The sequence below is a fragment of the Pseudophryne corroboree genome, chromosome 8 (assembly GCF_028390025.1).
Source record: "Pseudophryne corroboree isolate aPseCor3 chromosome 8, aPseCor3.hap2, whole genome shotgun sequence".
Taxonomy (NCBI): Eukaryota; Metazoa; Chordata; class Amphibia; order Anura; family Myobatrachidae; genus Pseudophryne; species Pseudophryne corroboree.
In genome coordinates this window covers 215,251,567-215,274,327 of record NC_086451.1, presented here as the reverse complement: position 1 = coordinate 215,274,327, position 22,761 = coordinate 215,251,567, and the positions used below count along the sequence as shown (strand labels likewise).

Sequence of the window (22,761 nt, the reverse complement as noted above, 5' to 3'; positions counted from 1 at the left end):
CCACAGCAGCTGTTTTATCTTCAGCAACCCAGCTTTTCCTGGAACACCAGCTGGCACAATCCTGGGTTATCTCCATTGCTACAGTCGGGCCTGGTAAGGACTTTCCATCTAGAAGATCATAAGAACTATCTCACACTACCAGTGCCCTGTGGCTCCTGCCATCCTGTAGTACCCAGGAACTGCATTTATTCTTTGCTGACTTTTATGTTTTCATTTACTGCTGCTGTGTTGCGGAGTTGTCATAATAAACATCATTGACTTTTATCCAAGTTGTCGTGGTCACGCCTTCGGGCAGTTATTATTCATGTTACTTACATGTCCAGGGGTCTGATACAACCTCCCAGGTTCCGGTACATCTCAGCCCCTACAACTGAGGCTGCCTCCCGTCAGCTCAGGCCCTCAGTTGTGACAGAGCGCTGTAGTATGCTACCGGCCTGCTGGCATCACCGTGCTTTTGGGTTAGGACGCCTGCCGCGCAACCAGCACTTTCTGTTCCATACAGCTCAAAGGGTTTCCCATAGTCTGGCATACCTAATGCTGGTGCCTGCGTTAGGCACTGTTTGAGTTTCTCAAATGCCATCTCGGATTCGTCTGTATGCAAAATCCGATCAGGTTTGTTTGATGAAACCATCTCCTGCAAAGGTAATGCTAGAATGGAAAATCCTGGGATCCAGTTACGGCAATACCCACACATTCCTAAAAACGTTCTGATTTGTTGCTGGGTTTGTGGCAGAGTCATGTCTCTAATTGCTTGGATTCTATCAGCGGTCAGGTGTCTCAGTCCTTGTGTTAGACAGTGTCCTAAATATTTTACTTTAGTTTGGCATAATTGCAACTTGTCTTTAGAAACCTTGTGTCCTGTGTCTGAAAGATGAAACAGGAGCTGTTTCGTATCCTTCAGGGACGCTTCCAATGAATCTGAACACAGTAGTAAATCATCCACATACTGTATCAATATTGATCCACTCTCTGGTTGGAAAGACTGTAAACAATCATGCAAAGCTTGGGAAAATATGCTTGGACTGTCTATGAAACCTTGTGGTAATCGAGTCCATGTGTATTGGACTCCTCTGTTTGTAAATGCAAACAAATATTGGCTGTCAGGGTGCAGAGGTACCGAGAAGAAAGCGGAGCAGAGGTCAATAACAGTGAAAAATTTCGCAGTGGGAGGGATCTGCATAAGGATGACAGCTGGATTTGGCACTACGGGGAACTGACTCTCAACTATTTTGTTAATCCCCCTTAGATCCTGCACTAGCCTGTAACCCCTCCCCCCACTCTTTTTCACAGGGAAGATGGGACTATTGGCAGTGCTGGATGTTCTTACCAGAATGCCCTGTTGTAGCAAGCGCTCTATTACGGGATATACTCCTAGTTCCACCTCTGGCTTCAGAGGGTATTGTGGGATTTTTGGAGCTATCCTACCATCTGTTACTTGCACAACTACTGGAGCTACGTTTGCCATTAATCCAGTGTCTTGTCCATCTTTAGTCCAAAGTGACTCTGGTATCTGGGATGTCATTTCTTCTAATTGGGATGGAGTCCTATTTGTCATAACGGTATGTGTCATTAATTTTGATGGGGAGTCTAACATGTCTCGTACTTCCTGAGCGTTATTCTCAGGTATGTCTAAGAATACACCTTCAGGAGTACAATAAATGACGCACCCCATTTTACACAATAAATCTCTTCCCAGGAGATTAGTCGGTGCCGATGCAGCCAGCAAAAAGGAATGCTTGGTATGTAAAGGCCCTATTGTAATCTCGGCTGGTTTGCTAACAGGGTAGTGCTGGACTACTCCCGTTACTCCCATGGCTGGAATTGTCTTACCAGTGGTTCTCATGCCCACTGTCGAATTTATCACTGATTTGGCCGCCCCCGTATCTACAAGAAAGTTCAATGATTTACCAGCTACATTAATTGCAATTTCGGGTTCACTTCCAAGACTTGCAATCAATTTTACTGGCTGCAGATTACAGGTGTGGCCACACCCCTATTGGGTATGGTGACCTCCCTGAATCCCGCTGGCAGCAACTACTTGAGAAGGGGTTAAATGGGAACTGCCAGAAGCTTGCCAGTCTCCTTTTGGGGGATATCTTTTTGTTTCCCCTGTATGTGGCTCATAACTCCGTCTCTGCGGACCCTGATCCCAATTTCGTGTGTCATGTCGTTGTCTAGGGGGTTGGTATGATTTTTGTGAATTTTTCGCTCTACAGTCTCGTGCCATGTGTCCCTGTCTATGACAAAAATAACAAGTTACCACATTTGACTTACCCACAGGGGTCGGAGGTTTATACGAAGGCTGCCTTGTGGTCAAAGCCTGTATACTTACGGCCATTAACTTATCACCTTGTGACTCCCTGTGTCTGGTGATATTTCGATCGTGATCAATAGCAGCCTCTCTCAAAGTAGCCACCGACAGACCTCGCCAACATGGTTGCGTGGTCTGTACTCTTGCTTTCAATACCTCTTTTAAACCATCCATTAACACAGATACTGCTACTTCTCTATGATTTGCATTGGTCTTAATGTCTTCTATGCCTGTGTATTTTGCCATTTCTAGTAGTGCCCGATGAAAATAATCAGCAGCTGTTTCTGTCTCTTTTTGTTTAATGGAGAAAATTCTATTCCATTTGACTACAGCTGGAAAATACTCCTTCAACTGTAAATTTATCCTCTTTACATTGTCTGAGTTGTACACATCCGTAAGGGGTACCTCTCCATTTAATTTACAGTCAGCTAAAAACCTTTCTGGGTCGACATTGGAGGGTAAACATGCCCTCAGCAATATCTGCCAGTCTTTGTTATTGGGCTCTACAGTGTTCCCTAGGTCTCTGATGTATTTCTGGCTAGCAACTAGATCTTTCCTAGGATCAGGGAATTCAGACACTATTGCTCTTAATTCCATTCGGGTAAACGGGCAGTGCATGGCAATGTTTCTGACAGGAGTGACTCCTGTAGTGTCCGTTTTCCCATTTGGCACTGCTATTACCCTAACGGGATTAAGTTTAATAATATCATTCTGAGTAGATTCTACAGCCTGTGGTGAAATGGTTTCAGCATAGTGTATGGTGCCGTACTTACCCGTTGATACGACCTCACCTGTCCCTCCGCTAGGGGCCTTTGATACTAATCTTAAGGGTTGGGCCGTGCCTACTGTTGTTTCTGATATGGTGGCTTACTAGAGAGAGCGCCGATATTGTTGTCGATTCGTCCTCTTGATCACACTCCTGGGGAAAGTTTAAAACAGGGTACAACTTGCACGGGTTAATACTTGTATTAGTTAACTTATTAATATTATCCTTAACATTTATACAGTTGCTAAGTGACTGTTTATTGCACCCTAGTGCGTCATTCTCCGCGACCAATTTCTCTCCTGATATATATGGTGGCGGTGGTGCCGTGGCTACCAGTTTCCTGATAGGGTTAGATCCCGCCGCCTGAGCCAATCCTCTCTGTATTTCACCCTCCTGTTGCCATAACTGTAAATAATCATAATGTTTGATCCGTCTCTTTGTTGATTTAATGAGACATATCCTCCTCCTTAGATTTAGTAACACATCTGGGCTAAAGCTGCCTACTCTTGGGAACTTCTCCCCGTCATGTACAGTCATTCTTTCCCATTCATCACATAAAACCTCTGTGTGTGAACCGTATTTTTCACACATTACATACCTTGCCGACCCGATTGGTCGGTTTACTAAATCAACCCGAACCGAGGTTGATCGCCCCCTACCTGAACAACTGGCCCCCATAGCTTGCAGGTGTTGCTTGCACTACCTCTGACCTTTATATCAGGGTCTTCAGCGAACCCTTACAAAAACCAAGATGTTCAAGATAGGCTGACGGTGGCGGTTTACCGAGTACCCCACTCACTCGCCCACGCCGACCAATACGCCTACACACTGTTTTAGCGCTGGCGTACTCGGCCCAGGGCCCCTATGAACCTTTGTTTACTGGAACATGCGAGTGTGATCCGAAGAGCATTAACCCTTTCCAGTAACTGTTGGTTGTTGGATAATTCCTGAGTGACCAGCGAACTTCCCTTAAAAAATAAAAAATTACACAAATCACGTTAGAATGTACAAATAGCGTTTATGACCCCTTCCGTACGCAAATGGTACTGGGTCAAATTACTAACTAATGCACACAATTACGTGCGGTACAATCGTTCAGCACATAAGCAACTAATCTTATGTGCGGAGCGACCAGTGGAATCGAAATTTAGCAGCTGCGAATTCCTTCAGCCTGAGCTTTATGGCCTATATGGGTTCCGCACCAACCCTTCCTGGTGTTGTGCTACTTGTCTCTATAGCGGACTTCTTTGTCTGCTGTACCTAGACCTCCTGGTCTGTTCCGGACCTCCTGGTCTGCTACAGTATGACCTCCTGGTCTGCTATACTCTAATGCTCTTTATATGTTTAACAAGGGATGCCTCCCTAGCCACCATGTATGTCACTTACACGTATGTACCTCACAAGAACTCGATGTGGTTCAATCCCAAAAATTGTAGAAACTTATACAGGTTGAGTATCCCTTATCCAACATGCTTGGGACCAGAGGTATTTTGGATATGGGATTTTTCCGTATTTTGGAATAATTGCATACCATAATGGGATATCATGGTGATGGGACCTAAATCTAAGCACAGAATGCATTTATGTTTCATATACACCTTATACACACAGCCTGAAGGTAATTTTAGCCAATATTTTTTATAACTTTGTGCATTAAACAAAGTGTGTCTACATTCACACAATTCATTTATGTTTCATATACACCTTATACACACAGCCTGAAGGTCATTTAATACAATACTTTTAATAACTTTGTGTATTAAACAAAGTTTGTGTACATTGAGCCATTAAAAAACAAAGGTTTCACTATCTCAGTCTCACTCAAAAAAGTCCGTATTTCGGAATATTCCGTATTTCGGAATATTTGGATATGGGATACTCAACCTGTATATGCAAACACTCACTCACCACATGTACACTTTTACTTTTGTTTCTATTTCTTTCTATTTCTGCGCAGAAATTTCTTCCCTTTAGACCAGATGAGTCGTAAATTGGAGAAGGATCTATTAGCTTAAATTTCGGACACTAAAATTGATTTGCGCTATTTATCGCGTTGCCACCTTTTCGCCTGTTTAAAATAACACTATCGTGTGATTTGTTACGTGGGCGTACCCAGACGCTCCGTTGCGTAATATACGCTGCGTGCGTCGGCCTTTGGGTTGCGCACGCGGGTCTCAGCCTTTTGTTAGAGACACGTGTACGCAAGGCAGATATCCACCGTAACACAATTAACACGTTTATCAATGTAGGTGATCCTCGATCATCTACCGAGCACCACACCGGTCTCTCCTTGTATCCTTAGGCAGAGCTGTGTGCGTGCTTTACAATTTACCCCTTAATGTATTACTTTTACTTTTTAACTGTTAATAGCGACAAATCTCTCTTAGCACGTTTATCAATTATAAAATGGCAAACAGGAGAGTGATATGAAAATACACGAATGAAAAGAAATGCAGATATATGCGTGCGTGCGTACGCAAGACAGAAATAAACAGTTTTAAAAGACACTAGCGTGTTGTTCTTACCTCTGGTTCCGGATTCCTTCAGCACCCTTTACTAAGCGAAGCAGACGCTTATCCAGGCAGCACTACGAGGAATATGATCTCCCGCCCTTTGCTGATGGATAATGTCTGCTGAAATTACCTAGTACAGATATGTGAAGGACGGACGAGCCGCCAATTGATAAAGCTAAATATTTATCTTACTTAAAACCCTTTAAGAGGTCAAAGAACACAGTACGCTATTGGCGTATGGAATACCGTAAGGGTACGCACGTTGCGTAACAATCGCTTAGCCGTAGTCGAGACGCTCAAGCGTCACGTTCGCTCACGGCCAAGAGATCACAGGCAGGCACGCTATTGGCTGCCGACTAACGTAATGATACGCTATTAGCGTAGCGGACGCTCGGGACCACGAGGAGATCACAAGCGGCGCTGACGCTCACAGTGTAAAACCTTTATATCTATACCATAAAACAATGTATTATGCAGTAAACCTTGGTGTAGTGATAGGGTGTAAATGTAACAGTGTAACCTTATTAACTTAAAGCTGTACGAGCGTCTCCGACGCTCATAGAATACTTAGAAATATAAGAAATACACAGATACCGATCTTAGGTTCTAACACCTTATATGAACGTTCTATTTGCAAAAGAATAATACAATTCAAGTCATACTCTACCAATATAACATAGACTAACTAACCAGATAACTACACATGAAATACAATAACAGCACAATAACACTTTAAGAGGAAAAGAGAGAGAAAGAGGAGGAGAGAGAGAGAGAGAGAGAGAGAGAGAGAGATGGCTCACAATAACAATAAAGACAATATGATTGCGGAGAAACTTACGCACAAGGGGAACAATCGCATGCGCCTCTGGATATCCAGCTCCCGATTATCAGTGGTGAGAACCGTTGAAGAGAATAGAGAGCTGGATCAGATCGGCTTGTCCTTTTATACACTACACACAATACAGTACAATGGTCCCTATATTCTTATTGTTCATTGGACACAGGAATTCGTCTTCGCATTATAACAAAAGGTCATAGGTTGATTCATACAGGTGGGCTGTGACTATTTCCACCTGCTCAGGTGGGTGGGAAACTAGGTTTCCCGCCGCATGGATAATAAAGTGCAAATAATAGCAAATGTCCATAAACTTCTTATGTCCATAACTATTCGCACGAGCGATTAATCTGCTTCAAACCAACACCGGAATATTGCTAATTAAATACTCTTCCGATGGATACTAAACACCACTGTATAACCTCTGTCTGACCCTTCGTATCAAACAAAGAGGGATCTCTTTGTTCATGAACATGCTACATTAACTAAACTTTCAAATTCTATCAAAGGGACCATAATCTACAAAATACATTATATGGTCAAAATATGTAACGATCGAGTCGCCCGCTAGACGCACACAAACTCTACCGTAAATGCGCATACCGTGCGCCTGCGGGTGCACGCACCAGCGGGTATGCGTACGCACGGGAGAGCGTGGGCACACGCAGCGGGGACACGCATGAGGTGCAAATATGGTAGTGTGCATCATGATATTTTTCTGACTTTGACAATGTTCAACTCACAACCAACACAAATAATTTTTATTATCAATTACATGTGTATTGCACATATACAACATGTCTTGTTTGTTAAGCAAACGTACACATTTTGTATGTTTATTATAAAATAATACTTTGACTCTTTCTGTGTACGCATTGCTTAGAGCTGACAAATTGCTTAGAGCTGTCTATGAAGCTGCACTGTCCATCCAAAAAGCACATACTGTTTTTATATAACCCACATATGTTCCATGTTTCACGGATTACTACATTTGCAGTGTGTTTTATATAACAACATTCCAAACATAATGCACCCTAACCTATCATGTCATTAACTCATGCTTTACCTAATACATTCGTATGGGTTAATTAGGTCAGATGAGATTTCAATGTAAGATGGCATGTTGCTCATAGTAACCAAACAGATTCCTGATCTTATATTGTCGAATGAGCAACATACATGTGAAGTATAATATTGGTTGTTTCTGTAGGCAACAGACCATCTTCATTGAAAATGCCATCTGCACAAATTTGCCTCCAGTATGTTTTTATGTACACACAAACAAAATAGCATGTGTTAATTTTGTTACAAACAAATCAATTACCATGGTCCACAATAAGTAAAACACCATATTTTTCCAAAGTGTAGGGGTGTATAATTTTTAATATAAACCAAGCAAGATTACATTATGTTCTCAAAAACACAAAGTAAAAATCAAAAAATAGTACATAACATGGCACAACAACAAACACCTGCCTGTGCAGAAAAGAGGATGCCAGGACCCAGGAGTGTAGTCCCCCCATCTACTGTCCAATAAACACAACAAGAGACTGGTCTCATTACCCTGGCTGAGGAAGATGTGGGGCAAATTGAGGAAGATTGTGGTCACAATACCCAAACCCAACTATCAATACCACAATATGAAGAGGAAGGTGGGCCAAGTTCACTGGCTAATGCATCACAGGCATTGACATAAAAGAGGAGACACCAAACACCATTCAGCAGGAGGGAGTTTGACATTCTGGTCCCTCAAACCATTACAAAACCATAATGGAACATAAACTACATGAGCGCTGGGAAATATGACTGCATCTGGAGAGAATTTTTTTTTCCCTTTAGTCCTTGAAGGGGTTGGTGTTCTGTCGTATGTCTGCGCATTGATCTTCGAGGGCCCTGCCCAGTGGAATCTTGATCCTGGGCAGGGGATGGGCCAGGTGTTGTTGCCTCCCTGTGACTGTGGCCAAGGAGGGCAGCGATGGTCTGTATGCCTTGCCCAATAGTGTTGAGGTCCTGGACAGAGGAGGTGATGTCGCACATGCCTTGTCGCACACTAGAGGTCAGGTCACTGACCCTGGAGGACAGCTCCCGGAGCATCTGGTCCTGGAAGTTGGTGTTAATTACTCCATGACTTACTATCTCACTCAGAAGCTCCGGGAGACTGCTTTGAGAGGGGGGGGGGGGAGGGGGACAGTGTGGGCCTGGGATGGTGGACTTACATGACCCACAATGGAGGTGTCGCTACTTTCCCCCTCCTCAGCCTCAGTGAGCTGCACCTCCTGTGCTGTGTATTGAAAAATAGATGGGGACATTTTTTTTATCATTTTCAAAATGTATACATTAAACAGTTGGCAATATATGTTTCAAATATTACCTTCCAAGGCATGTGGACATTCCACTGCAGGTGTGTCGGTATCCATTTCTGACACACCTGCCACCTCCTCGTAGGACACACAGACCCTCACTTGCTCCTCCAGGTCTGTATATTCAAAACTCTCAGGGAGTGGCCCTCCCCCTGTTGCCCTCGAGGTGTCCCAATGCGCAAACCTTTTCAGCTTCAGGCGGGACTTGAAGTCAGCCCAGCTACATATGTTTTTTTGGTTGGGTGGAAGGAAATGAAAATAAACATAAGTACATTTGAAGAATTCTGTTTGCCCATATTCCACCAATTGTATAGCTAAAACAATCTCCACACTCACGCCATACATGACTTTTTATAACTTGTCAACATACTTAATTCCAAAAACTTAATTTATGTAAACTTAACATCTAGATAGATGGTTTAAGTTATCAAACAAATATTCAGTGGTTCACTTATGTCTGACGTTCTCAAAGGTTACATATGTAATAGTATTGGTTGCTATAGGCAACATGACTTAGGAAAAGGTGCTTACATCTTAGTTAATGCATATAATAGTGTATGTCAGTGTTGCACAGTATGTACTTACCATCTTCGAACTTCTTGTGGTGTGTGGACAATTGGGCCCACCGCATTTACCAAGTCTGTTATCTCCCTCCAAATATGGTCCTTCGTCCCAGCACCCATGTTTTTATTCCCAAAATTGATTTTGTCAATGGCTTGTGGGACCAGAATGGCCAACTCCCTCTTTGTAAATGGTAGTTGGCATCTTCTCTTTTTAGCTGTTGCCTGCGATGCAGTAGCCTGAGAACTTTCTCCACCTTCCTCTTCACTTTGTGGCTCTGATTGTTGGGTTTGGGTAGTTTGGGCAGAATCTCCATCAGTTTGGCCCACATCTCCCTCAGCCAGTGTACTCACACCGGCCTCTTGTTGTGTTTGTTGGCCAGTAGATGGGGTTACTTCACTACTGGCTCCAGCACCTCGCTCCTCTGCAGTGCCAGGTGTTTGTTGCTGTGCTCTCTGTAATGCTATTTGTCTTTTCCTTTTTAAGATAGCTTTGAGTTGAACATTTAGTTGGGCAATTTCTTCCTCACCTGGATCTGGATCCATGATGCTGATGGCATGTGCGTATGGATCTGGGGGGCGTTTTGTAGCTGCGAATCCCGCTTTGTGTGAATCAGCACAGGTGATGCATACACAATTGGAACAGGTGCTTTGATTTCTTATACTATTTAGGCATGTTCTATGCAGCCTGCGTTTGTGGGTGTATGCAGGAGGTTATGTGGAGTGTATTGGTTGGATTCAGATTGTGTTTGAGAGGTCTCTAGTATTCTAGGTAAGATATGTTTGTGTTTAGATGTTGTTAACAAAACATTGCTTGAACCCTTGGGTGCATAGAGTAATGTATATGTAACGTCATGCAGACACGTGTACTTGTTTAATATTTGAATTGTGTTTTGCATGTTGTATGGTATGTGTTGCGTTTTTATATGTGTGCGAACTGTTAAGTTCGTTCAAATTACAAGGAAAAGCAATACATTATTACACCGTGGTTTGAGCCGCTGCGGCCGCTGCATATAAATATAACCGCTAAAATGTGTATATATGTTGCGTATACACGCCGACACATTATGGGCACAATATAGTGACACGTGTGGCTGAACACACCTTACCCCAAACAAGAATGGAATGCGACACCAGTAGTAAAGTGTTATGTTGTGGTCTAACGCATCAACAGTATTTACTTGAGAATATACAGGTAAAAAGGGTACAACAATATACAGAGAAGAGCTACAACCAATAATACATACGTTTAAATGCGAGCGCTCCTGGATCCAGGTCTCAGTCAGTCTTGGCAAGATGACCTCAGAGAAATAGGGACTGAAGCCTGGATCAGGAGACCTCTCTTTTATACAATGTGTCCAAATACAGTACAATGGGAAATGTAAGCTCTTCTTTCATAGGTCAGAGGACAAGTTATTTACAGTACATGAGGGGTCATAGGTTGGTTTGAACCAGTGGGCGATGCTTGATCCAGGGTGCACTAGCAGGTGTTCGCCTATGGTTTTCCACAGCATATCCTGAGTACAGTATCATAGCAGTTTGCGAATATTACAATTCTGCGTATTTCTACACGTGGAAACATGCAATAAACTGTAAATAGCAACCGGAATGTAGATCTCACAATACTGCACATCTGGATACCAAACACTAAGTCCTAACATTGCTCCATCCCCTCACATCATGTAAAGCTGAATATCTCTGTTGTTTTACCTTTTAAGTGTAATCAAGTTGCTGACAAAGTGTATGGAGACTATGGGGTAAATTTACTAAGCTCCCGATTTTGACCGAGATGGCGTTTTTTCATCAAAGTGTCATCTCGGTAATTTACTAAACTGAAATCACGGCAGTGATGTGGTCATTCGTAATATTTTGGAAGTTCAAGTTAAACATCACGAATGAATACACCATCGGTCAAATTACGCCTGTTTAGATATGAATCTCGGTCATTTACTAACCATTCGTAATTGTAATTGCTGCCGTGAAAATGCATTTGCGGCCGCGAAAAATTACACATCGTAAAAAATTCCTAAAAAAAAACGCGCCAGCATTTGAAAAGCGTGTTTACATGTGTACTCAATTATCCATTACTCACACCTGAATGTTTGGCCCTATAAAAGTGTTCCAGGCACATTTTGAATTTCTCTCACTCTGAAATGGCGGCTGTGGTGTGTGCCAATGAATTTATGTTTGCTGTGGGATACCTTAGACTGCTCCATGAGGCTTCCAGGAATCAGGCCCAGGTAAGTGAACATGGTCAACAGGTTGTCCAGGTGCCGCGGAGGCTGCGCCAGCCTCGTTTTTTTAGAGGGCGTTTAAACTTAAACGCATTGTCCGATGATAGGGTCATACAGATGTTCCGCCTAAATAGAACCAACATTTTCCACCTGTATGACCTTGTCAAATTGGGCCTAGACCCTGAGACAGCACGCTCTCGCTCTGTCTCAGGCCTACACAAACTCCTGGCTGTGTTACACTTTATGGCTACTGGGAGCTTCCAGGCTGTGGCAGGCGACGTCATTGGTATCTCACAGCCCACCTTTTCAAGATATTTGAATCAGGTAAGTCTAAAAATACATATGCGGTTATGTGTAAGTGTTGCTTCTGTAAGTACAAACACAGTATTGTATAGAATACCTAACATGACACTCACCTTAGCTTCTTTAATGTCCACTCAGGTTTTGGATGTGTTGGATCCACACATTAATGCCTCAATCTGCTTCCCTACCGAGGAGTCGGAGTGGCGTGCTGTCAGGGTAGCTTTCTATGAGCTTGCTGGCATGCCCAATGTGCTGGGGGCCATAGATTGCACACACGTTCAGCTGAGATCACCTAGGGGCCGGCAATACATATATACAAATAGACATCTGGCACAATCAACTAATGTCCAGGTGGTCTGTGATGCAAACTTTAAAATTATGAGTGTTGTTGCAGGTTACCCTGGTGGCTGCCATGACTCCTTCATCCTCAGTCAGTCATCGCTCTTCGATAAATTTGAGGCCGGACAAATGCCTGATGGCTGGCTGTTGGGTATGTTAAAAATGTTTTGTGTGTATGTCTTTTAACCACAAACTCTAGTTTTGAGTAGGGGAAAGAATAATCTAACACATGTACTAATGTTGACTATATCTGTTTTTCAGGTGAAGGGGGTTACGGCTGCTACTCTTGGCTCCTTACTCCATTGTCCCAACCTGATTCTCCTGCTGAACACAGTTACAATCATGCACATAAGGCTACGCGGAATGTGATAGAAAGATGTTTTGGTGTGCTGAAGTCACGGTTTCGGTGTCTGGATAAATCTGCAGGCCTTTTGTTGTATAGTCCCTCAAAGGTGACTAGAATTGTGTTCTGCTGCTGTTTTCTCCATAATCTGTGTTTAAGTCAACATCTGGCACATGATGAGGGAGAAAGCAGTCAGCAAGCAGAGGAGTTAGAACCATCTGGTGACAGTGTGAGTACATATGTAGGGAGGCAGGTACGGCAAGAAGTGATCCTGCGGTATTTTTCAGGTAAGTTTTTGTAGGATGTAATTATCCTTGACTAAACACTTTGCAATACTTTCTATTGTGTGTTTTGTTACTTACTGTTTGTTGTTTATAGTTTATGTTATAAATACCTTTTCAGTCATTACCCATGAAAAACATACATACATACATAGCAGCTTCAACAATGTTTGAGACGGACACAGGAAGTTGTGTGTTTGTCAAATCCAAATTTTTATTGTTTAAATAACATTTGTCAAAATTGTTATTTTTTTCGCTTGTGTGTGCTGGGTGCTGTGCTTTGTGCTGGCTGACTGGCACGTGCTCTGGAGGAACGCCGAACAGGGGAGGTTACTGGCGTTTGGATAGGGGTCGTGGTCCCAGAGCTGGAGGTCACTTGTTGAGCTGCCATCAATGTTATGTTGTTGCTCAAATTATTAATGCTAGCATTCAGTTGTGTGTTGGTTGCAGTGTGGCTGGCTACAATCCGGGATAACGACTCATTCACAACCTGGTTGTGCTGAATGAGTTGAACGAGTGCCTGCTGATGGCGCTGTTGCTCATCAATGATGCGCGTTAAATGAGCCAGCATTTGGTTGTTGTCAGCCCTTATTTGCTCCATCGATGTTGCGATTCGGCCTACTTGTACAATCAGTCTGCCCGAGTTGCGACTAATGCGCGGTAGATGATGGGGCAGACTGGCAAGGTGTTGGGTATGTGCGGTCAGGCTGGCATTGCTTTGGGCCTGTTGGCTTGTCCAACTGGCCCAAAAGTCATCTGGTATTTGTGTTTGGGGTGGAGCTTGTGCCAGTTGTGGACTCATGGAGGCTTGGGGGATATCCTGCAGCTGTATTGGCTGGCTCGGGTCAACAGGTGTAAGTTGCAGTGTGATGGTTGCCTGTTGGTCTTGTCCCTGCTGGTCCACGTCGGCCATCAAGCTGGGCTCTGTATGGGGTGGCCAACATGCAATGTTTATTTCTCTATTAATTTATTTGCTAGTTCTACACATTACTACATTCATAATACTCCATTTTACAAGTTTTTGGACTTGTTTTTGTAAACTTATAATGTGTTTTTTCGCCAAAAACATATATACCATCACAGGCGTGCACATAGACAGACTTGAGTAATCCTCACCTAACTACCTCCCCTCCACAGCATTACAGTGTTATGTCACCTCCCCTGGCCACGATATAGACTGCTTACCTGGATAGTCCAGAGGAGCGGAGCAAGTAAGCAGTCTACATACCGGACAGGGGAGATGTGTGAACACTATAATGTTGTGGAGGATTTTTTTTTTTTTAATTTTGGTTTTTATATTTATTTTAATGTGCACGTGTGTGGCCTAAATTTGTACAAATGTATGTTATTTTTTAATAATGATGTTGGCGATATCAACCACTAAGACCTTGAAAAATTAAACATTTTCACCTTGAGCAATTGAAGACGTAACATCACATTGCTTGTTATGTCAAACATGTAATCTCAACTCCAACTCACAACATAGTAACTGTACTGTGTAGATTATTCGCTATGTGTTTAGTTTCTGTTTTGACTCACCAGATAACTGAGGTGATCGGGGCTCATCACTCTGTGGACTCGCCAATAGTGCCAGTGGTGGCTGGGGTGACACTGCAGAAATGCGCCACCTGGGTGGGGAAGATGGAGCCGCAGATTCCGTGCCAAGACGCCGTGTCTTACTTGGCCTCCTGGGTAAGTGGCCCGAGCCCTGTGATGGGCGCCTTACAGGAGGTCGGCTTACAGAAGCAGAACCTATGAGAATATATAAACATTAATATTTTGTACTTCTATGTGTTTGCAGAATATGTGACTACAGTGAAGTCTTACCTGCAAACCCAGCATCATCCTGAGTTGTCTGAGGCCTGTCTGGCCGGCTGGTCTGTCGGACTGTTGAAAAAGTGGAGCAAACATTATTACCATGCTTTGTGTAAAAATTACAACTGCAAAGCCTTAGTGTACTGTAACCATCTATTATGTATTCGAAAATAAACTAATTTCTGCTTAAGATCTTCGTGCTTCCTTAATTTGTGGTGTATATCAAAATGTACATGGTGTTGCACACAATAAATCTGTTACATTTGAGAATTATGCGTCAGATATTGCATAGATTGACTACTTGCAAATGTTACCAAAATGAAATTTGGAATTAATAGAACCTTTTTTAGGAAGTAAATAAATCAAATATTTAAAAAAACAATTAGATACAACACCGATGTCCAAGCAATATCGCAAAATTATTATGGCAAATACACATACCAGCAGGCATTGCACCTGTTTTAGCGCAAAATTTGAAAAAAAAAACATCCAAGGCAAGATGGAAAATGCCATTTCTAAACACAAACACACCTTAAGGGTGCATAGGCCTGCAATATCTGACCAACAATTTTTGCATCCTTTACCCTTAAAAAATGATTTAAAAAACATTTAGAGGACATTTAAATAAAAATATAACAAATCAAACTCACCATCCTGCGTGGGTCGGTCCGAATCCCGGACATGAGTAGCAGACACCACTTCTGCAGGAATCAATGCCCGCACAGGCTCCTCCCACTCCCGATAGGTTGCCCGGAAAGGGGGGCCACCTCCGGTTTTTCGGGCTGATTTTGCCTCTTTGGCCATCTTGGCCTTGACACGCCGCTTTATGTCATAGAACCTCTTGTGACACGTGTCCTCAGTCCGCCTCCCCACACCCTCACTATTGACGGCAACTATTACTTGCCCCCACAGGACAGACTTCCTGCGGGAGGACACCTTGCCAGCATCCTGACCAAACAATTGGCGATGGTGCTTCATCAGCTCACGCACCAACGCCATGTTTTCAGCATAGCTGAACTTAATATTCCTGCCAGTCTTGGTAGTGGTGCGTGGCTGCGGAGCCACAACACCATCACTATCACTGGAGAATACAGCAACAGGCACCCCCTCCTCCTCCTCCTCACTACCCCCCTCCACCTCACTACCAGCCTCCACCTCACTAACAGCCTCCACCTCACTAACAGCCTCCACCTCACTACCAGCCTCCACCTCACTACCAGCCTCCACCTCACTAACCTCCGCCACCACACTGACCTCTGAGTCTGACATGATGACAAACGACAAAAAACACTGAAAAATCAAAACACAAAACACACTCCTCCACTACTACTACTACTACACACCACACAGCCAACACACACGCTCACTCACTCACAAACAATGACAAAAGACTTTAAAAAAAAAACAAGGACAAAAAAATTGACAAACTGAGAAAAAACAATACGACAAATATGACAAGACTACTTACACACACAGTACAGCACTCAACAATCACAAAACTCCTCTCCAAAACCTCCAAAAACTCCACCAAACTCACCAACTCCAAATACACCTTCCTCTCTCCTCTCCACTAGCTAAACCCACGAGGTTCGGTGTGTTTGGGGCGGTTTTATAGTAATATGCACAGACACTCCTCCTTTACGAATACAACCAATCACGGACGCGTGACAAAAACGAAACTTAGGACTAAAAACGCGGCAGCAATTTCTAAATCACTGCCGTAACAGACATGTGACGCAGTCGTAAAAATAAACAAAAACGCGGCCGCGAAACAACAAACGCGGCCGCATTATACAGCAGAAAACCACGAATGACATCGACATCGGAACAACAGAAAAACACGAATACGACAGCTTAGTAAATGAGTCGTAATCAATTCAAAAAGTTGCAATTTTACACTGTCAATGTCATTCGTGATTGAACTTTGAGCTGAATCTGGAAAATACGAATCTTAGTAAATTTCCCCCTATGTGTAAATTATGCATTATGTGAATAAAGTATTGAATATGTCTTTGTGGCTTTTCTGTGCGAGTGCGTATGCTACTGTATATACTCTTGCCGTGCGTTAAAACGCATGGCGGACCTGTGTACGTAACTTGCGAGTATGCGTACACACGGCGGTAATGCGCACGCACAGAGGCCACTCTGTTTGGAGTTTACATGTTGTGTGAATGTAATATTTTTGACTTTGACAGTCCACCCTTTGATAGTAAACAATAACTATCATAACTGTCACTAAACATAATAAAAATATTTCAAACAATCATTGGAGACCTAGACACACTTATGTACTCATTTTCGCAAATCAGACATTAACCATAGTTGGGGAAGCCAGGGAAGAGGGCGGACATCCTCTATATGTGCTCGGTAGTCGTGAGACCACTTGTTGGATGTGGGACATCATTCAACCTATAGAGTATGCTGGGACAGTGCTATAGCCTATGATGTCTGATTTGAACGAACGTTGCATACATACATGTACCTACGTCTTTGCACACTGATGTTCGGATTCGGTAGAGGTTTTGCTGGGTAGAGGGAGAGAAAAACACAAACAATTGGTGAAAGAAACAGGCCATGAAATTCATTTACATTACTATCACAGTACTGTTTCTATCATTGGGTCATATACTAGGTCTGCCGCATTTACAACACACCCGCTCCTTAGACTCATCAAATTTGTATTGTGATTTGTCCTTTTTCGCCGCGTCAAAATCTGAACACATTTAAATATCAGGCCGATAATTATGACAACACCCAGGATACAGAGAAGAAGCTTCCCCACATTTGCGATCATCCCTTGTGCCCACTCTCCTAATCCAGAGAACCACTTGAGTGGGTTCAACCATGAGGCCCATCCGGTCAATTCATTACCCACAGGCGCTAAAGTAAGATTGTATTTCTTTCTAAACTCCCATTTTAATTGTAATACCTCTGTAGGCCTGTAGCTCCCTACCCGTATACCTGAAGGTGTCGTCATACATCTCAGTGATATTGTCTATCAGGTTCGCCAGCGCATGGATATACCTATAATTTATGATTCCTCTGGCAGTATGGGTGATGTCTAATGTGAGAAGAATCTGAATCCCGGTGGATTCATGAATCAAATTAGAGGCTGCGGGCTCTCCCCTATCTATGAGGTGTCTCTTATAAATGTGTTTGTAGTGGGTGTGAGTATAAGGAGGCAGAGCAGTGAATGTCTTTCACTTTGTCATGTGCAATGGTCATGATTTCTGGTAGTACTCTGCCTATGTAACATAACCCTTCAGAGCTCGGAGTGAGCCACTTGTACGCCTTCCTTCCGCATATGAAATAAGCGTCATCTGGGAGAACATAGGGGACAAAATGCATTAATATCATGTCACAGAGAATTCTAACAAAGAAACCTGTCCCCAGTTTTCTCACTTGCTTGAAACAAGCATCCGGCTGAATGATGTGCACACAATATCCCTGCGACACCTTTCCAGCCCACATGGTTTTGGTCCCACCTTTGTACTTGTATTGGAAGTACCTCCTGTCACGATCCGGGTATCTGGACGCCATTTCTTACCCATCAGATGCCTCCTAAGGCTGGCTCAGCGCTCCAGGACCGGATCCCATCTGTTATCCTAATGTTCACATTCCTGCATCCTCTCCTGTCTCTCTGAGACGCTGTCACAGTAACGCCTTATTACATCTGGCATGGCGTCTCCCGCGGCCTCCGCCGCCGTCCCTGAGCTTCTGCATGCAGAGTGTCAGAGTGGCGATTACGTCAGCCGCGGCCTCCGCTGTGTCCGCGTGGTTGGATGTGCACTTGTCAGCCTGGCGTCTCCTGTCTCCAGTGGCCGGCGCCGCCATTACTGTTTTCATTACCACATGGATTACAAACCAAACTTCCCTCCAAGTGTCTGCATGGGCGCAGCCATCTTGGATTCTGTCAGCTGATCATTTCCTCCAATCTGTTGTCAGTATTGTTAATCTGCATAATTGCCTAGCCAATCCCTTCCTTGCTGCAGGTATAAGTACACTGTGCCTGAGCAAGGAAGGCGTCAGTGCTTTGGTTGTCAAACCTAGTTCCTGTTTGTCTCTCTCCTGTGATTGTCTTCCAGGTTCCAGCTCCTGTCTCAAGACTTCCACCATAGAGACCCGCACCAGCATTCCACCTGCGGTGTAGCCTGACTCCCCAATCCATTGTGGATTCATCTGTTTCCAGCTACAACATTACCTGCTTCCAGCTCAGCTTCCAGCAGAGTACAGCTTCCCTTAAAGGGCCGGTGTCCTTTCTACACTTTACCACTCTCCACCGGTATTATTATTTCTCCGCTCTCAAGTTCTACATTTCAGTTCATATTTCATCGCTCCCAAGTTCATTTATTATTTAACTGGTTCCAGCCAGTATCCACTCCGTGCTAACAACAGTCTGGTTCCAGCCAGTATCCACAGCAGCTGTTTTATCTTCAGCAACCCAGCTTTTCCTGGAACACCAGCTGGCACAATCCTGGGTTATCTCCATTGCTACAGTCGGGCCTGGTAAGGACTTTCCATCTAGAAGATCATTAGAACTATCTCACACTACCAGTGCCCTGTGGCTCCTGCCATCCTGTAGTACCCAGGAACTGTATTTATTCTTTGCTGACTTTTTACGTTTTCTTTTACTGCTGCTGTGTTGCGGAGTTGTCATAATAAACATCATTGACTTTTATCCAAGTTGTCGTGGTCACGCCTTCGGGCAGTTATTATTCATGTTACTTACATGTCCAGGGGTCTGATACAACCTCCCAGGTTCCGGTACATCTCAGCCCCTACAACTGAGGCTGCCTCCCGTCAGCTCAGGCCCTCAGTTGTGACACCTCCCACTTGTGGCTAAGTTCAGAGTAGATGGGCTGCTCGTCAGCATTGTGTGAGAAGGTCATTGTCTGATTATTCCACGTCACTTCCCAATTTCCTGGTTTCCAGAAATTGGTTATGTTGAAACAAAGTAGGAATCTGTCTACGTGGTACTGGTGGAGCTTTAGGCTAGGGGGTCTAGATATATTGTACTTTTTGTCCACCGGTCTCCCCCCATGCAATTCGAGTACCTAATTTACTGTTAATGGGTATGGCACTAACCCCGATTTACTCTGTCCTTGAGGTACTTGTGAGCACACCCAGCATTCTGTTTGGTTTAAGACCGTACCCACTAGTGAGTGATAGTCACTCAAAGGATGTCCGTCAATATCGATATTATTGTTTGACTGACATCTCTGGATGCACTCATCTTCAACTATGGGGTCGCAGTACTTACATATGCAGTATTCATTAGACAACAACCCCTCACATTGTCTCCGAACTCCTTGACTACCAGATCTCTTACTTATACCAGCTTTGACCAAAGTGATGAACTGATCCTGGGATCCTAAAAATTCATCCTCTTCATCAGAACCCATTCCAGATCCTTGCTCAACTTCTCAGGGGCCCTTGCAAAAACACATTGTCCTGATCAAAAATAGAGTCACAATCAAAATCCGGAATAGGGATAACACAGTCTTTTGATGCAGATCCATTTCGAGGAGAGGAAGGAAAGAGAAAAAAAATAGGAGGGGGGAGGGGGGTGTTGGAGAGGAAAAAAAATACTAAGATAACAGTCCTTGATTTTTTTCCCCACCAAGCTCAGGTACAGTTCGAAAGTTCTGCCTTTCAGCTTTCCCGGAACAGATTCTCCAGTGATATCAGGTTTTCTTCACCTTTCTCTTTCTCACGAACTTTCTCCGGGTTAGCGACCTTCTTGCAGTGGGATGAGTGGACCCAAGTCTCTCTTTCGGCAACCTTCAGTGATGTCGTGCTGGTCAAGAAAACTTGATACGGTCCTTCCCACCTGTCTATTAGGCAACCTGAGCGTAGAAAAATTTGAATCATCACATAGTCCCCAGGTTCAATTTCATGACAGTTACTGTTTGGTAGGTCAGGAATCGCTAGTTTCAAATTCCTTTGCTGCTTTCTCAATTGCTGGCTCATCCTAACCAAGTATTGCACAGTCATCTCATTATTGCATTTCAGGTCATCCTGGGGATCTATCATTACGTGGGGCTTTCGTCCAAAAATAATTTCAAAGGGTGATAGGTTAAGCGGTGACCTGGGAGTGGTTCTGATGCTGTACAACACTAGTGGCAATGCCTCTGGCCACAACAGTCCAGTTTCAGCCATCACTTTGCTCAGCTTGTTTTTAATAGCGCTGTTCATTCTCTCCACCTTCGCACTGGCCTGTGGTCGGTAGGGAGTATAAAGTTTGCTAATAATACCCATGAGTTTGCACATAACCTGAAAGACTTCACCTGTAAAATTGGTACCCCTATCACTCTCAATGATTTTAGGGATACCATATCTACACACAAATTCCTGCACAATTTTTTTTGTGGTAAACACAACAGTATTTGTAGCAGCAGGGAATGCCTCTACCCAGTTTGAGAAAACATCAGTGCACACCAATACATACTTAAAATTCCTACAGGGTGGTAGCTGTATAAAATCGATTTGTATTACCTGGAAAGGCCCATCTGTAGGAGGGATATGGGATGGCTCTATTGGTATTGTCTTACCAATGTTCTTCCTCAAGCAAGTAAGACATGTTATTGCTTTCTTACCTGCCTGAGAAGAGAACCCTGGTGCACACCAATAAGCTCTTACCAAATTGCACATACCTTCCTTGCCCAGATGAGTCAAACCATGTGCCGCTTCAGGTAGGCTTGGGAGATACGCCTTGGGGGCCACTGGCTTTCCTTGTCCATCTCTCCAGAGTCCTGAGGACTCCTGACCATACCCCTTCGCCTTCCAGACCGCCTTTTCCTGTAGGTAACACAAATCTTGCATCTCAATTAACTGTTGTGTATTTACTGTATTGAATGTCATCAGTTGTATGGTGGTAGTTTGTGTAGTGGTGCTTGCTGCCCGTTTAGCAGCTTCGTCCACCCGGTTGTTACCAAGTGAAATTGGGTCTTGGTTGTAAGTGTGTGCTTTACACTTGATAACATCCACTCTGTCAGGTTCCTGTATGACTGTCAGCAGTCTTTTGATGAGTGACGCATGCGCCACAGGTGTGCCAGCTGCCGTCATTAAATTTCTGAGGCGCCACAGGGCCCCGAAATCATCCACTACTCCGAAAGCATATCTAGAGTCCATGTATATATTAGCTGACTTACCCTTTGCCAACTCACATGCTCTGGTCAGTGCTACCAGCTCAGCGACTTGTGCTGAGTGAGGTGGGCCAAGGGGTTCAGCTACTATAATACCTTCGTCATCTACAACTGCGTATCCAGTGCACAGGTCTCCTGAGTCTGTCTGTCTGTGGCAACTACCATCCGTGTAAAAGGTAAGGTCTACATCTTCTAGTGGGTTGTCACTAATGTCAGGTCTCGCAGTGAAAGTCTGGTTCAAGTATTCCATACAGTCATGCGTATCAGTGTCTGTACTAAATCCTCCTTCACCATCGTTCTCATCCTCCACCCTTAGTGCATGACAAGGCACACTTGGCAAATATGTTGCAGGATTTAGGGTGTTACACCTTTTTATGGTGATGTTTACAGGGGCCATCAGTGACAGTTCCCATTTTGTAAATCGAGTGGATGAGACATGTCTGGTTTGGGCGGAGTTTAGCAAGGCTGACACTGCATGAGGTGTATGGATTGTCAAGTCATGCCCTAGTACTACGTCTTCACTCTTACGTACCAACAAAGCTATTGCGGCAACACTTCATAGGCAAGTGGGGAGAGACCGTGCTACAGTGTCCAACTGTGCACTATAGTAGGCTACCGGTGTGCTGGCATCACCATGTTTTTGTGTTAGGACTCCTGCCGTGCACCTAGCACTTTCGGTATCATATAATTCAAAAGGCTTCTCATAATCTGGCATCCCCAATGCTGGTGCTTTTGACAAGCACTCTTTCAGTCTCTCAAATGCCAGTTCGGACTCCTCAGTATGAGAAACCCGTTCTGGTTTACTTGAAGAGACCATTTCTTGCAGTGGTAGTTCCACAATGGAGAAACCCGGAATCCAATTCCGACAATATCCACACATTCCTAGAAATGTGCAAATTTGTTGCTGAGTCTGGGCAGAGTCATGTCACGGATGGCCTGGATCCTGTCTGTAGTCA

At 43.9% G+C, this 22,761-nt stretch overlaps 2 long non-coding RNA genes across 2 annotated transcripts in view; one reads left to right on the top strand and one right to left on the bottom strand.

Annotated features, from left to right (window-relative positions):
• Positions 1-22,761, top strand: part of LOC134948834 (uncharacterized) — a 73,039-nt gene that overhangs the window by 10,928 nt on the left and 39,350 nt on the right. The window lies entirely within an intron of this gene.
• Positions 13,035-14,671, bottom strand: LOC134947628 (uncharacterized). The gene is made up of 2 exons (XR_010182662.1): positions 14,385-14,671; positions 13,035-13,769 (listed from the first exon to the last, which is right to left on the bottom strand). It is a non-coding gene; the product is annotated as an uncharacterized LOC134947628 (long non-coding RNA).